This window comes from Panthera leo, chromosome D3, assembly GCF_018350215.1.
Source record: "Panthera leo isolate Ple1 chromosome D3, P.leo_Ple1_pat1.1, whole genome shotgun sequence".
NCBI lineage: Eukaryota > Metazoa > Chordata > Mammalia > Carnivora > Felidae > Panthera > Panthera leo.
In genome coordinates this window covers 6,890,412-6,906,097 of record NC_056690.1, presented here as the reverse complement: position 1 = coordinate 6,906,097, position 15,686 = coordinate 6,890,412, and the positions used below count along the sequence as shown (strand labels likewise).

The 15,686-nt window shown below is 45.4% G+C and overlaps 1 long non-coding RNA gene across 1 annotated transcript in view; it reads left to right on the top strand.

Annotated features, from left to right (window-relative positions):
• The first annotated feature begins 1,234 nt into the window (after window positions 1-1,234).
• Window positions 1,235-15,686, top strand: part of LOC122203937 — a 33,612-nt gene continuing 19,160 nt past the window's right edge. Inside the window, exons 1-2 of the long non-coding RNA XR_006195411.1 lie at window positions 1,235-1,585; window positions 4,097-4,203. This is a non-coding gene — a long non-coding RNA (uncharacterized LOC122203937). The remainder of the gene's footprint in view (window positions 1,586-4,096; window positions 4,204-15,686) is intronic.

Here is a 15,686-nt window from a genome sequence, read left to right as displayed (position 1 = left end):
CTCCTAACTCCCCGCTCATGGAACTTACAGGGTGGCGGGTGAGATTGAAGCTAAACATATAATTGTGTCGGGGCGCCTGGGTGGCTCAGTCGGTTAAGCGTCCGACTTCGGCTCAGGGCATGATCTCACGGTCCGTGAGTTCGAGCCCTGCATCAGGCTCTGTGCTGACAGCTCAGAGCCTGGAGCCTGCTTCGGATTCTATGTCTCCCTCTCTCTCTGACCCTCCCCTGTTCATGCTCTGTCTGTCTCTGTCTCAAAAATAAATAAACATTAAAAACAATTAAAAAAAAAAACACAAAAAAACCCACATGTAATTGTGTCAATAATTATTTAATTTACATTGTGATAAATGCTGTGAAGAAGAAGCAGCCCAGTGAACTCTGAAAATGTAGAAGACAGGAAGGATTCTGATCAGACCGTCCCTGACAACAGCCGGGTTAGAGAGGTTACAAGTGATCCTCTAATGTGCAGGTTCTGGGAAAGTGGTTACAGCAAGGAAATGTCAAGGAACTCCCTCAATACGCCAGCAAGGCCAAGGGCAGACTCCAAGGATGCTGCCTGGAGCGTAACGGAGATCTATTTGTTTTCAACTTAATGTTCAAGAGAAAAATCAAACTAAGTTTGAAGACAAATTATTGTTTTATAAAGGCCAGAGCAGGGAAGTCTTTAAAAACTGAATTGCTGGGCACCTGGGTGACTCAGTTGGTTAAGCATCTGACTTCGATTGGATTGAGGACCCATCCAGAGAATCCAGCACGATTTCGTGTTGGTATCCTAAATTTAGTTACATCTGCAAAGACCCTCTTTCCAAATAGGTCACACTCATCAATAAAGTGCCTGGGGTTAGGCTGGGAACATATCTTTTTGGGGGTCACTGAAAGGGCGGGCCTAGGCCGGCCGACTCCATCTTGTTCTGTGTCCTTCACCTAGACCGCGCCTCCTCCCCTTGAGTAACCTCCCGCTCACCCCTTCAAACTTCCTGGTCAAAACATGCCCAGCGACCTGCGTAACAGGGCTCCGACCCTTCCCCAGCCAATCGGCCGAGGCCACGACCCTTCCCCAGCCAATCGGCCGAGGCCACAGCCATTACCTCACCAACTGCCCCTAGACCCCTATAAAACCTTTGTGCTTTTGAAACTCGCTCTCTCTCCCTGGTATCTCACCGCTGCCTCAGTGCAGGTAGGGGATTGAGCTCGAGCTAGCTCGAATAAAGGCTCTTTTGCTTTTGCATCGGACTCGGCTCCCTGGTGGTCTTTGGGGATCACGAATTCTGGGCATAGCATCACCATTCAACCCGCTGCAATTGGATAGTGACTATTAAACGCAACCATATCCTCTGCCCATTAGGGACAACAATCCGGTCAAGTCTTCCCTTTGTGGAAGTTTGAACACAAGACCAGCAAGATGTTGGCACCTTCATGGGAGTCCTGCAGAAGCAAAGAGATCCAGAAGGAGACAGTTGGCAGAGCTGACATGAGGTAGAAAGAAGAGCAACCAGAAGTCAGAGCCACAACTACGTGAAGCAGCCTCGTGAGAACAGTGACATTCTAGAGCTTCTCTTTCCTGGCATACCATTGCCATCAAAGTAAGTGAAAATGTATGTATTTCCCCGTGCCCCCACATTTTAGTATCTTGGAGTGTGTCTAACAATAGATTAGCTATTGCTTCTAGTGAAGTAGCGGTGTTGAAGTGATTGACATTGCCGACAGCTGGGTGACCAGTTGAGACTGAGAGACACAGAATGGGTGTCAATGGTTGGAGAAGCCAGTGGTGTACTCATTTCACTCTTGAGAACCCAAAGGCTGGAGAGGCAGGGCAAGAATTGGACATGTTTAGCAACCTTCCCATAGAAGGAGTCAAAAGGAGGCTCCCTCACTGAGTTGGCATAAGAATTCAGTGCTTGTGGCTCTTAAGTCTTTCAAGAAAAGAGCACATGGGGCGCCTGGGTGGCTCAGTCGGTTGAGTGTCCGACTTCGGCTCAGGTCGTGATCTTGCGGTTTGTGGGTTTGAGCCCTGCGTCGGGCTCTATGCTGACAGCATAGAGCGTGGAGCCTGCTTCGAATTCTGTGTCTCCCTCTCTCTCTGCTCCTCCCCAGCTCATGCTCTGTCTCTCTCTCTCTCCTTCAAAAATAAATTAAAAAACATTTTAAAAAATTTAAAAAAAAGGGCACAGAGGATGACAGCAGGTGAAAAACACAGATCGCGATGTGAGTGTGTTGAAAAGTAATGAAAAGAGTCAGATTCGAAACACAAAGACATCGTAGGATACCTTAATCAACTCATTTCAACTTACCTACTTTTTATATATGCACAAGAATGATACAGGAAATAAAAAATTAACACCTGAGACTAAAAGTATCAAATGAAGCGATAAGAAAGAAGGATGGCGTAATTTAACTGCACATCATTTCCCTTTGATCCTGGTCCATAAAATAAGCATACGCCTTCTAACAGATGGCATTTTGGACTGAAGACAGTAAGTTCTAGTTCTCCGTGAGGCTTGACAGCTTCCAGAGCGTTCTCACTTTGCTCAGATTGCTTACATACATTTTGTTACCTTAGGTAACCTGAGTGTGCACTTGATTTCTTACAGCCTAGAAGATCCCAAGAAGCACAGAGTCAGACACAAGTTGGACAGGAAACAGTGATTATACTCAAAGCTTTATGAGCTGTGAAAAAACACACCCCAAATCTTGGATTAGAAGAGAAAGAGCGGGGGGTGGCCTATTTCAGGAAGCACCATGAACCCTCACTGTTTAAAAAGATTATTTAGGGATGTGAGGGTGACCTGGCTCTGACCTGTCACCCCATCCATCACTAGGGCTGATCTGACTGATCTGGCTGGCTAGGCCGGTGACCCCTTCCTCCCTTACCGCTCAGTGTGCGTCCCTCCCTAGGCTGTGTCCTCAGTTCAAGAGGACTACCTTCCCTGCGAGAGAAGGACCATTCTTGGGTCAAGAGTACGGGAGTAGCTGCTCTCCAGTGCTAGAGTGTCTCATCGTCCTTCTGCAGGAAGCTTAGGGTAGTCGTTTCCAAGACTCCAGACACATCCAAATGAGGCACTGCATGTATGTGGTAGTCTGCCTTTCTTTAAAGAAAAAAAAATTAAATAAAAATAATTTATAAAAATAAAATAAAATAAGGGGCACCTGGGTGGCTCAGTCGGTTGAGCATCGGACTTCGGCTCAAGTCATGACCTCATGGTTCGTGAGTTCGAGCCCCGCATCGGGCTCTATGCTGACAGCTCAGAGCCTGGAGCCTGCTTAGGATTCTGTGTCTCCCTCTCTCTCTGCCCCTTCCCCGCTGTGTGCACTCTCTCTCTCTCAAAAATAAACGTTAAAAATTGTAAAAATAATAAAAATTAAAAAACAAAATAAAACAAAAATAACTTATGTATTTGCTTTAAGGGTGACAATTTGTAACACGCTGAGATGCAGGGGCACCTGCGTAGCTCAGTCAGTTAAGCTTCTGACTCTTGATCTCAGGTCATGATCTCACAGTTCAGAAGTTCAAGCCCCACCTCGGGCTACATGCTGGCAGTGTGGAGCCTGCTTGGGATTCTCTCTCTCTCTCTCTCTCTCTCTCTCTCTCTCTCTCTCTCTCTCTCCTGTCTCTCTGCCTCTGCCCTGCTCTCTCTCTCTCAAAATAAATAAATAAACTTAAAAAAAAAGTCAAGATGCAGATTAGTCTTTATTCTGGTATGTCTCAACCCTTTTTTCCCATTATCCCTCCTTCCCAAGTTGCCTTTTAGGCATTTTCTTTCCTAATTGTCCCCCTCCATGAATTTTTCTTATGGTAATAAAATACACATAACATAAAACCCACCACGTTAGCCATTTTTAAGTGGTATTAAGCACATTCACCATGGTGTGCAGCATTGCACCCTCTCCAGTTCCAGAACGTTTTCGTCATCCCCACAGAAACTCTCTACCCACTGAACAGTCACTCCCCTCGTGCCCTCCCCAAGCCTCTAGCGACCCCTAATCGGCTTTCTGTCTATATGGCTTTGCCTGTTCCAAACATTTCCTATAAATGGAACCATATGAAATGTATCCTTTTGTGTCTGGGCTCTTTCATCCAGCATTGTGTTTTCCAGGTGCATCCACATTGCGGCAGGGGTCAGTGCCTCACTCCTTTTTATGGCTGAATTGCATCCCGTTGTGTGGACGGATCTCGTACATCTGTGTACCCATTCGTCGTTTGGTGGGTATTGGAGTTGTTTTCACCTTTTGGCTCTTGTGAATAGTAGTGGTGTGAATATTGTGTTCAAGTTTTTGTTTGAAAACCTGTTTTCAGTTCTTTTGGATGTGTTCATGGGAGTGGCACTGCTGGGTCGTGTGGCTCCTCTATGTCGAGCCCGTTGAGGAATTCCCAAACCGTTTTCCACAGCGGCTGCACCATCGTTCATCGCGCTAGCAACACAGGAGAGCTCCAGTCTCTCCACATCCTTGCCAGCACTCCCCCACCATGAGAGGCTAATACCACACGTACACCGTGTATTTGTTTATGTACCGTGGCCTCACGCAGGGCAGGCTCTGTGTCTAATGGAAATATTTGCAGGGGGTCACAGACTCAGAAGCCTGCAGGGATTTATGAAAACACTGCTGGCCCACGGAGAACACGTCTGCCAGTCCTTTGGGCCAGCGGGGTGCCACGTGGAAGACCCTGATTGATTTTATTAAAATGTGTATAGAATCAAAGTAGAGTAATTCTTGCAATAGATCCCCTTTTCCTTTAAAAGAAATTTTTTTTTTTTTTAATGTTTATGTATTTTTGAAACAGAGATCATGAACAGGGGTGGGCAGAGAGAGAGAGAGAGAGAGAGAGACACAGAATCTGAAACAGGCTCCAGGCTCCTCGCCGTCAGCACAGAGCCCGACTCAGGGATTGAACTCACAAACCATGAGATTGTGACCTGAGCTGAAGTCAGACGCTTAACCGACTGAGCCGCTCAGGCACCCTGATCCCCTTTTCCTTTTGAATTTTTTTTTTTAACGATTATTCATTTTTGAGAGACAGAGAGAGACAGAGTGTGAATGGGGGAGGGGCAGAGAGAGAGGGAGACACAGAATCTGAAACAGGCTCCAGGCTCTGAGCTGTCAGCACAGAGCCCAGTGTAGGGCTCGAACTCACAAACCATGAGATCATGGTCACTCAACCGACTGAGCCTCCCAGGCGCCCCCCCCCCCCCTTTTCCTTTTAATGGGGACTCACTTGGTGACAGGTTTTCTGCCACAAAAAATAATGTTCCAATAAACATCCTTGTCCTTAAGTATTAGTGGTTTTATTTCTTTGGGCCAGATTCCCAGGAGTGGAATTAATGGGTGAAAGGGTATGTTTAGTTTTAATTTTAACAGATGTTGCCAGAGAGCTTTTCCAAATGGCTGTAAGCTTCACATGTAGGACAGTGCCCTTTCCTCCACACTCCTGCCAGCGTTTGACAAGATCTCTCTTCTCGCTCTGCGTCATTCCGATGTCTGGTTGCCTCTTGAATTTTTATTTTTCTGACCACTGGTGAAATTGAGGGTGTTTTTATACGTTCCCTGGCCATTTGGTTTTGCTCTTCTGTAAAGTCTATTTATAATCTAAGTCTGTTTCTGTAATGGTTGCTTGTCATGTTCAAGTCAATTTGTAAAGCTCTTTATATAGCATCCATTTGGCCATTGTTCTCGGGGAGGGCTGCCAAGGGTCACATGTGAACTGGCCACGTGACCTCGGCAAGTTGTTCAACCTCGTTTTGCCTCAGTTTACTCATCAATAAAGTAGTGACCATCATTATCCTCATCATCCCTGCCTCATAGCGTTGTTCTAGACACAGATGAGTCCACGCACGGAGAGTCAACAGAATGGTGCCAGGCACAAAATAAGTCGATACCAGTTGGTGACAGTTATTTATATTACAAATATTTTTCCAGCTCCATTTCTTGAACTGGCTGTATTTATGGTATCCTTTGTCATACAAAACATTTTAATGTTTGCAGAGTCAAATACATCCATCTTTTCTTCCCTCGCTTCTGTGTTCCCAGGCTGGGTTAAGATCTCCCTCTTTCTCTCGTGACGAATTTCCCTGCTCTGATAATCAGAGGCACATAACTAACCACTTCCTTGATCTATTTCCTCCCCTTCTCCCTCACCCAGGAGGATGAGACCTTTAGAACACTTTCATTTCTTCATCTTTCCTTCCCCTCGTTCCCTGCTGAGACCCATGAAAATTTTATTCCCCACCCGGCTCTCTGAGGTCTGGCTGAGAGCATCTAGTATTTGTTAAAAGTCCCTTAGGGGATGTCTGTTTGGTTCCAAGAGTCCTTCCCTATTCTACAAGTTCCAGTCTGTGCTGTGCCATTTAGATGTAAAATGTCACAGGCCTGCCTTCTTAATGCTGTTTTCTCTCTCTTTCTTGTTTCTCCCCCCTCAGTTTTCTTTGCAAGTTTCCTCGGGGTTTGTCTAGGCTTTCCTCAGCTAGTTTCCCCAGACGGAGCACTGGCGATTATATTCTCTGAATTCTTGGGTATCCTTGACTGTCTTCTTTTGCCTCGGTAGATGCAGATATTTGGGCAGCTGGAGAGAGTCTTGGGTTGCGATGTCAGCTGTCCTGTCTATAATACTACTCCACTGTCGTTTACCACCTTCCGTGAACAACCAGATAGATTTCGGATATTCCATTTCTTTGTGGGTGTTTTCTGCTTTCCACTTGACACTTGTTAAGATTGTTACAGAATATGCTAACATAGAATCTTCTCTCGTGGGGCCTGCCTAGAATTTAGCCAGCCCTTGGAGCTACAATCTTCGGTGTTTATTACTTTCAGGGAACTCTGCTTCTATTATTTGTTACGTTATCTGGTGCATCCTCTCATTTTGGAACTCCTCCTATGTGAGTGTTTATTCTCCAGGAGCTCTCCTCCACCTCTCTATCTTTCTTTCCCCACAGATTTCCATTTCTGCATCATTTTGCTCTGGGCTTTGAGACATTTCTCGCTTTTGATCTCCCGGACTACTAACTTGGATCCGGGGAGAGACCCTGCTCACTTTGAAATCATAACACGAGTTTCTTAATTGCAAAAATCATGTATTTCAGGGGTGCCTGGGTGGCTCAGCTGGTTAAGGATCTGACTCTTAATTTCAGCTCAGATTATGATCTCAGGGTTTGTGAGTTCGAGCCCTGCATCGGGCTCTGCGATAAAAGCTCAGAGACTGGGATTCTCTAATTCTCTATTTGCCCCTCCCCTGCTCTCTCTCTCTCTCTCTCTCTTAAAATAAATAAATAACATTAAAAAAATAAAATCATCTGTAAGATCATGGATGTTAAAATATCTCATAAACTATATGGATGTAGTCCAAATAGTAGGTGATTTGAATTTTCAAAAACTAATGTATGATACAGATATATTTATACATATATTATACATGAGCAGCTTCATGAGAGATCGTTCCTTAAAGATAATGATTTCTTTTTTTTTTTTTAATGTTTGTTTATTTTTGAGAAGGAGAGAGAGCAAGCAGGGGAGGGGCAGAGAGAGGGGAACAGAGGATCTGAAGTGAGCCGTGCACTGACAGCAGCAAGTCTGATGTGGGGCTTGAACTCACAGAGCGTGAGATCTCGACCTGAGCCAAAGTCAGACACTCAACCCACTGAGCCACCCAGGTGCCCCAAAAATAATGATTTCTTGAACTTACAGACCACCAGATCACTTTCTAGTTTCGTTAAAAGAGTTTGTCTGCATGGAAACATCTAGACAGTGAAGCTTCTGGAAAAACTGGATACAAAGTAAGGGTACGCATGAGATGATATACCCACTAGTTGAAGCCCCTTGGGTTTTGGACCCTCCTCTAGGTAGCCTGGAGAGAGGAAAATGGCAACGAGGCTGTCTGCTCTGCAAGCAAATATTGGTACCATTCTAATGTGTCCGGAGAGAGATTAGCTCACTCACCTTCATTTCTGGGACACCAGTAAGACTCAGGATGCCCATCGGAAGCCAAAGGAACCTTCCTCCGGGAGAATCCACAGCCATGCAGGCTCTTCTCAGAACCCGCTGTTTTCTGCCTGCTGTACGTATCTCTTGCTATGTGACAAATTACCCCCAAAACAAAAACAATTATTTATTGCTTGGAAACTCTGACAGGTTCCATGAGCCAGGGATTCAGATGCGGAATAGCTTGTCTGGATGGAAGGACCCAAAGGCTGGGGCTGCAATCATCTGAAGGCTCCTTCTCACACGCGTCTGGCTGTTGGAATGGTGTACATAATGTGCAGGCCCCAGTGCACAGTGAAAAGTCATTAAGGACCGACTAGGGTGGGGATGGAGTGTTGTGCAGGAGTGTGGTGATGGTCGCAGGGTTCTGTGAATACGCTAAAAACCATTGGAATGTACACTTTAGTTTTTCTTTTATTCTATTTTACTTCTTTTAAGATTTAATTAAAAAACATTTTTTTAAGTTTATTTATTTATTTTGAGAGAGAGCATGAGTGAGCACGAGCAGGGGAAGGGGTAGAGAGAGAGGGAGAGAGAGAGTCCCAAGCAGCCTCTCAGCTGTCAGCTCAGAGTCCGAGGCAGGGCTCCATCCCAGAAACCGCGAGCTCTTGACCTGAGCTGAAATCAAGAGTCGGATGCTCGGGTGACTGAGCCACCCAGGAGCCCTAGACTGTACCCTTTAAATGGATGAATTTTCTATTATATAAATCACATCTCGATAAACTTTATTTATTTATTTATTTATTTGTTTGTTTATTTAGGCCTCCCACTGTTTTTTTAAGAGAGAGAGAGTGTGTGAGCAGGAGAGAGAGAGAGAGAGAGAGAGATTGAGAGAGAATCTCAGGGTGGCTCCACCCTCCATGGAGCCCAACGCGGGGCTCAATGCTACAACCCTGGGATCATGACCTGAGTCAGAATCAAGAGTCAGACGCTCAACTGACTGAGCCACCCAGGCACCCCTCAATAAGCTGTTTTAAAAACTATTAAGAATCTCAAGGTGCTTAGGCGCCTGGCTGGCTAAGTCAGTAGAATATGCCAACTCTTAATTTCGGCGTTGTGAGTTTAAGGCCCATGTAGGGAATAGAGATTACTTAAAAAAAAAAAAGAATTTCAAGGTGCTGATGACAGAGCATTAAAATAAACTCTGGGTCCTTCTTACCATGAGGCCCTGAGCTAAGTGTCCAGGTCGCATATTCATAAAGGTGGCCCTGCTGTGGATGCTGGCTGTCAGCTCAGGGTCTGGTTGGAAGCATCAGCCAGAGCAGTCCCACATGGCTTCTGCATGTGGCCTGCACTTCCTCCCAATATGGTGCACCAGACAGAGATAGAGAGAAAGAGAGCGTGAAAGAGAGAGAGAGAGAGGCAGAAGCTATATCCTTTGAATGCCTGGTTTTGGAAGTCACATAGCATCACTTCGACCACATTCTATTTATTAAAAGAAAGTCACTAAGTCTGACCCACACTCAAGCAGAGGAAGGTTAGGCCCCATCTTTTGAAAGGAGAGTGTCAAAGCATTTGTGGACATAGTTTAACCATCATAGTGATCTTTATACGTAAGCTGAGTGCCATTTTCTGGTCTCCTGACCAGCACATAGACAGGAGAGAAAGCCCCTCGTGGGTTTTGAACCCAAGGCCTCATTTACACCTGTTGAACCCAACCCAGAAGAACAGGCACCTAAACCAGGATGGGAAGGGAAGTCTTGATTAAGGTATTTTCCCCTCTAAATCCTCCTCACCTGATTTTTCTAACCCTGTTATGGCATTTCTTCATTTTTTTAAAGGCAACCCTACAGTCAACATGGGGCTCAAACAACCCCAAGATCGAGAGTCACATGCTCCACCGAATGAGCCAGCCAGGCTCCCTGGCATTTCTTCATTTTTAAAAATGTATCATAACTGGGGGCACCTGGGTGGTTCTGTCAGTTAAGTGTCTGACTTTGGCTCAGGGCATGATCTCGTGGTTTGTGAGTTCGAGCCCTGCGTCAGGTTCTGTGCTGACAGCTCAGAGCCTGGAGCCTGTTTCGAATTGTGTCCCCCCGCCCCCCAGCCCTCCCGGCTCATTCTCTCTCTCTCTCCGTCTCTCTCTCTCAAAAATAAATAATAAACATTAAAAAAATATGTCATCACCGGGGGTGCCTGGGTGGCTCAGTCGGTTGAGCGTCCGACCTCTGTTCAGGTCATGATCTCATGGTTCACGAGTTCAAACCCTGCATCAGGCTTGCTGCTGTCAGCGAGGAACCTGCATTAGATCCTCTGCCCCACCCCCCCGCTCCTCCTCCGTTCATGCTCTCCTTCCCAAAAATAAAGAAAACATTTTAAAAAATACATATATCATGAGGTGCCTGGGTGACTCAGCATCCAACTCTGGCTCAGGTCATGATCTCATGGTTCGTGGGTTTGAGTCCTGAATTGGGCTCTGTGCTGACAGCTCGGAGCCCGGAACCTGCTTTGGATTCTGTGTCTCCCTTTTTCTGTCTGCCCTTCCACCACTCATGATCTGTCCCTCTCTGTCTTTCAAAAAAATAAATGTTAAAAAAAATTTAAATAAATTAATAAAAAATTAAAAATATATATATCATAACCATAAAAACAGAAGGTAGACTGGTGTTTGCCAGAGGCTGCAGGAACTCTACAGGACTGCTAATGGGCCCAGGGCTTCTTTCTGGGTGACAAAGAAGTTCTGGAATCAGAGGGGATAACCGCACAACACTGTGAATATACTAAAACCCACCGACTTGTACACTTTACAAGGGCAGATTTATCATTTCCCGGCTTTTTTGGCTAAGATCAAGTGCAAGGATGTATTCGGTAGGCGTCCTGGGCTGGAATGAGGTTGAGAACTTGACGCTGGGGCCCTTGGGAATTGCATACTGGTTTGCATGGCATACTGGTTTCTTGAAAAATGGCTCAGGTGGCTGGGAACCCAGCTGATGTCTGGAAGCCAGCCCGGACCAAGGACACCTGGCCACACGCCGGGGACTTGCCTATGGCTGCCAGAATCAGCAAGACTGTCTCTCTCAGGCTCTCCTCTGCCGGTTGGTTGGTTCTCCTCGATCCCATCTTTATTCCTCTCTATCAGTGATAAAGGACGGACCACTGGGCTGTTGAGAAGTGCAGGAAAGCGGTGGCTGAACCCTCACTGGGAAAGACAAGGACGGGCATTGATGTAAATTGAAATTTGTGTGCCCTGCCTGTCCTGACCCTCTCAGCCCTTCTAGGCACGTGTTGAATGTAAAAAAGTATCTGGCACGAGATAGCCAACAGAGTAAGTAGGCTTAAAGAAAACAGGATGAATTTTATAGTATGTGAACTGTATCTCAGTAAGAAAATAAATCAGGAGCATCAAAAGCTGGAAAGATCCTAGGCCTCTTTCATTCTCTTCTTCCCAGGCACCTGAGCGGTGGGTGGTAAAGCTGGAATTTTGTCCCAGGAATGTCTGATTCCAAAGGCCATTCTCTTTCACTTCCCCATACCAGGATGGTTCCAGGTAGCCTGGCAGGGAAATGCCATCCATGCTGAGTTTTATTCCGTTGATAACTGAAGTTTCTGAAGTAGGACAAGAGATACATTGCAATTTTTGTTTTAGAAAAAATTACTATTAGGAGCTTTCTGTGAATATTCTTTATTAGAAATAATAATAGTAGATAAGAATATTCAGGAAGACTTTTTTCCTGGGTTGACTATAATAATTTTAGTAGTTTTTTTTTTTTCATGTTTATTTATTTATTTTGAGAGAGAGAGGGAGAAAGTCAGGGAGGGGCAGAGAGAGAGGAGGAGAGAGGATCCCAAGGCAGTCTCCACGCTGTCAACGCAAAGCCAGATGCAGGGCTCGATCTCACAACTGTGAGATCATGAGTTGAGCTAAAATCAAGAGTCAGATGCTTAGCTGATCGAGCCACCCAGGAGCCTCGTTTTGCTTTTTTTTTTTAAGTTTATTTATTTATTTTGAGAGAGAGCGCGCGTGTGCGAGCACAAGCAGGGGAGGGGCAGAGAGAGAGGGAGAGATTGAGAATCCCAAGCAGGTTCCATGCTGTCAGCACAGAGCCTGACTCAGGGCTGTCTTCTGAGAGCCCTGGGATCATGACCTGAGCCGAAATCAAGAGTAGGATGCTTAACCAACTCAGCTCAGGTCATGATCTCACAGTTTGTGAGTTCAGCATTTGTGTGGGGCTCTGCAGTGACAGCTCGGAGCCTGCCTGGGATTCTCTCTCTCTCTCTCTCTCTCTCTCTCTCTCTCTCTCTCTCTCTCCCCTCCTCCCCCCCCCCCCCCCCGGTTATGCGCTCTCTCTCTCTCTCTCAAAGTAAATAAATAAAACGTGTTTAAATAGATATATAGATATATAGATATATATGGGTTTCTTTAAGATTTTATTTTTTTAAGTGTTTTCAAATTTTTATTTAAATTTCAGTTAGTTTACATACAGGAGAGATTTTGTTTTTCAGCGATCTCTACATCCAATGTAGGATTCAAACTTACAATCCAGAGATCAAGAGTTGTGTGACTTACTGACTGAGCCAGCTAAGTGGCCCATATATTTTTTTCTTTTAATATAAGCTCTACTCCCACTGTGGAGTTTGAACTCATGACCCCATGCATGATCAAGAGTCACATATTTACCGACTGAGCAGCCAGGCACCCCCAAGATACATTTTTTTTAAAATCATGAGTGACACAGTTTGTGGGTTCGAATCCTGTATCAGGCTCTCTGCTGTCAGTACAGAGCCCACTTTGGGTCCTCTGTCCCCCCCCCCCCCACCCCTTCCCCTCTCGTTCTCTCTCAGAAGTAAATAAACCTAAAAAAATAAATAAGTAAAAATAAAATCATGATGGGGCGCCTGGGTGGCACAGTCGGTTAAGCGTCCGACTTCAGCCAGGTCACGATCTCGCGGTCCGTGAGTTCGAGCCCCGCGTCAGGCTCTGGGCTGATGGCTCGGAGCCTGGAGCCTGTTTCCGATTCTGTGTCTCCCTCTCTCTCTGCCCCTCCCCCGTTCATGCTCTGTCTCTCTCTGTCCCAAAAATAAATAAAAAACTTTGAAAAAAAAAATTTAAAAAAAAATAATAAAATAAAATCATGAGTGAAATGTCAGCCTCTACAGGAACTCTAGAGAGCTAAGTAATTTTTATCCCTCATTCCATTTTTTTAAAAATATGCACTTTAATACATTCTGAGATGGGTTTCCATCGTTGCACAAAAGGTAGATGAAGAGAGAGAAGAAGCAGTTGGGCAATGTTTGCCTATGAAAAGTCCACCTGTCCTTAGTGTTATTCTGCTTTTTCTGAAGTTGAATTTCTCTGCTGTGTAGCACAGCAGGCCTTGTGTCCAATTCTCTTCACATTTATAGGTGATAAGTGGTTTCAAATAAACAGATAGGGCGTTCCAGCTGAGCCCTGGAACCGGTGGCTGACGGAGGCACATAAGAAGAATGATCAGACCCTGTCAATTGGCTAGGACCACCATGACAAAGGTCCACAGACTGGGGGCTTAAACAGCAGGAATTTATTTCTCACAGTTCCGGAGGCCAGAAGTCTCAGGTCACCGAGTCCGTGGGGTCATTTCTTCTGGGGCCTCTCTTCTTGGTTTGACAACAGCCATCTTCTCCCTGTGTCTTCACATAGACTTCCCTCTGTGTGTGTCTGTGTCCTAACCTCCTCCTCTTCTTTTTTAAAAAAGTTTATTTATGTTTGAGAGAGAGAGAGAGAGGGAGAGAGAGAATCCCAAGCAGGCTCTGTGCTGTCAGCACAGAGCCTGACGCGGGGCTCGATCTCACAAACTGTGAGATCATTACTTGAGCTGAAATCAAGAGTCAGACCATTAACCAGCTGACCCTTCCGGGTGCCCTCTAACCTCCTCTTCTTATAAGGACACCAGCTCTGTTGGATTCGGGCCATCCTAATGACCTTATTTTAACTTAATTACCTCTTTGAAGAACCTCTCTCCAAATACAGTTCCAGTCTAAATTCCTGGGGGTTAGGACTTCAACAAAGGAATTCAGTCAAACAGACACTCTGGCTCCATGTCTGGCTCCAAGGAGTAAGGAAAACGTTTACATGAGAATTACCCAATTAATCGAGGGGTTACCAGCAACCACAGGAGACACTGGCCAATAGTTAAAATCCCACCCGAACTCTACCTTCACCGGCCCTGGGGAAGAGAGAACTTGCCTGATGGGGGACAGGACTGGGGACAGAGGAAGAGTGTGGGATGGGAGGGAGGATGAGCTGGAGACAGGGTCAGTTACTCTACAGATTCTGCTCACAAGTGGTTTTTGTTGGTTTTAATCAAGTGAAATTCACATAACATAAAATGAACCATTTTATTTGTTTGTTTGTTTGTTTTAACGTTTATTTATTTTTGAGACAGAGAGAGACAGAGCATGAATGGGGGAGGGTCAGAGAGAGAGGGAGACACAGAATCTGAAACAGGCTCCAGGCTCTGAGCAGTCAGCACAGAGCCCGACGCGGGGCTCGACGTGAGATAGTGACCTGAGCCGAAGTCGGACGCTTAACCGACTGAGCCACCCAGGCGCCCCTAAAATGAACCATTTTAAAGTGAACAATTTAGTGGCAATAATAACACTGTTATTATTTTTTCAACGCTTATTTATTTTTGAGAGAGAGAGTAAGTGGGGGAGGGACAGAAGAGAGGATCCGAAGCAGGTTCTTCGATGACCGTGAAGAACCCGATGAGGGTCTTGAACCCACGAACTGTGAGATCATGACCTGGGCCAAAATCAAAAGTCAGATGCTTAACTGACTGAGCCACCCAGGCGCCTCATACATTCACAATATTGTACAACCACCACTTCTATATTTATCACCCCAAAAGGAGACCCCATACCCATTAGCAGTCACTCCCTATTCTCCCCCCCCCCAGCCCCTGGCAGCTACTAATTGACCTTCTGTCTCTCTGGATTTACCTGTTCTGGACAATTCCATATCAGTGGGGTCATACAATGTGTGGCCTTTTGTGTCTAGCCTCTTTCACTCAGCATGAAGTTTTCCATGGTCATTTTGGGAGAGTTTTTAATCTTAGTTTTTTATAAACATGCTTATTTGTAGTTACCTTTTATCTGTTTCCTACTCAACACGTCTCTGGAGGCAAGGGAAACAAAAGCAAAAATGAACTACCGGGACCTCATCAAAATAAAAAGCTTCTGCACAGCGAAGGAAACAATCAGCAAAACTAAAAGGCAACCGACAGAATGGGAGAAGATACTTGCAAATGACATATCAGATAAAGGGTTAGTATCCAAAATCTACAAAGAACTTATCAAACTCAACACCCAAAAAACATAATCCAGTGAAGAATTGGGCAAAAGACATGAATAGACACTTCTCCAAAGAAGACATCCAGATGGCCAACTGACACATGAAAAAATGCTCAACATCACTCATCATCAGGGAAAGACAAATCAAAACCACAATGAGATACCACCTTACGCCTGTCAGAATGGCTCACATGAACAACTCAGGCAACAACAGATGTTGGCGAGGATGCAGAGAGAGAGGATCTCTTTTGCATTGTTGGCGGGAATGCAAGCTGGTGCAGCCACTCTGGAAAACAGTATGGAGGTTCCTTAAAAAAATAAAAATAGAACTCCCTACGACCCAGCAATTGCAGTACTAGGCATTTATCCAAGGGATACAGGTGTGCTGTTTTGAAGGGACACATGCACCCCCATGTTGATAGCACTATCGACAATAGCCAAAGTAGG